Source organism: Austrofundulus limnaeus, unplaced genomic scaffold (genome assembly GCF_001266775.1).
Source record: "Austrofundulus limnaeus strain Quisiro unplaced genomic scaffold, Austrofundulus_limnaeus-1.0 Scaffold2053, whole genome shotgun sequence".
In the NCBI taxonomy this organism is placed as follows: domain Eukaryota; kingdom Metazoa; phylum Chordata; class Actinopteri; order Cyprinodontiformes; family Rivulidae; genus Austrofundulus; species Austrofundulus limnaeus.
The window spans coordinates 36,216-37,891 of NW_013954455.1; positions in this window are offsets into that span (position 1 = coordinate 36,216).

The following is a 1,676-nucleotide window of genomic DNA, read 5'->3' on the forward strand; positions in this document are numbered from 1 at the left end:
TTTTAAAAGTTGTTACTTTGTATATTTTGTAGCGTTGTTTGTGTGTTTGCAAGAAGGTCCCTGTCCGGAGCTAATGCTGTTTGGGAACACCTCATCTAGAATTTAATTACAGACTGTCAGAAGAAGCAGATTTTATGTTAAAATGACCTGCCGTACATCTGCAGAATGAGTGACTGACGGAGCACGTGCCACTGTGCTGATGTATTACTCAAGCGGAAGAAAAAGTAGTTCCCTCCAACCACATGTTTAAGACAAGATTGGAAAAGTTGAGTTATTTTCCACTATTTTCCTGTTAATGATATTCATTTTGTGAAATAACTGAAGTATCAAAGTGTAAGAAAAATACGTTTTCAATAACCTGAAGTGGATATTAAAACCATCATTGTTTAATAAATTGATTTGTAGAAGAAATCAAACCATACAAAATCAGAATTCTGGATCTGAGTGGGGTTTATTGTCACCGGAGCTGACAGGAAACCACACTGGCAAAAAACCAGGAAGTTCATCAATTTCTACAGGTTCTTCAATGCCTGCGTTCGTTCGCCCCCCACTGACCTACGACTGAATCACAGGCATTCAGACAAAATCCTGATCTAATGTTCTCATAACGTTTAATTATGTGTTGTCACAGATACTGTATTTCGGACATGTAACTAATCTATAATCAATCAAAACATAATAGATTAAACACTGTCAACATTATAAAAAGTAAAACCTAAAAATATAGTGTTGTGCTTCTAACATCAGTACTAACCTCTGATAMCTATACATTTATTCAAAAGTATCGATATTTTGATTTTAGTATCGATTCTAGAACACAAAGTTCTGGAGTTCTGGTATCGGTAGTATCAATATTTCAGTATCGATCTGCACATCACTACTAATCTCCTCTCCTCGTGCACGAGCACCTCATACACATTCATCAGTTTACGCAGCTCATTTACACACTTTTCCTGAAGATATTAGAGTTTGTTGAATCTGACGTGACATGTTGATGCGAACCCTTCGTATGAAAAAAAGTTAGACAAATTTAGGATGAGAATACGAACATGTTCTTGCATGAGGCCCAATGAGAGAACAACCTGCTGCTCTACAGACGACACCTGACAGGAAGTGACTGCTGGGCTTCAAGTAAGAATCTGAAACAATGAAAGTTTCTTCAGACTGAAGCAGAGTCCAGCAGCTGACTGTAAACTCATGAGTTTGATGAATCACCTGTAAACTGAGCATCATCCGTCTCTCCAAAGTCACCTGCAGTGTGACGAAGTGTAACATTAGGTTCAATGTTTCTAACCTTTATCTTATTTCAGTATCATCCATCATGGTCTTTTTTCTGATTGATGCTTTGATTCTTTGAAAATATTTTTCCCACTGAAGCCTCGGAGACGGCACCAAATTTGCATCCTTCCATAAATTACACCCAGAGAAGATCAGCAATTTGTAAAAGCATGCATAATATATTTTCGCTGAAATCTGTGTATTTGTGTTGCTTTTTATCGAGCGAGTGTGATTATAAATTCTGCGCTTGCAGAAAAACTCTGCCTKGCGTGCAGTTTGGTCCCGGCAGCCRTCYCTCTAATGAAGCAGATGTGAGGAGTGGAACTACCACCACTGGCCTTTCTCTCACCTTACAGAACCTTTCAACCATGCAGAGGTGATGACATGCACCCCCCCCC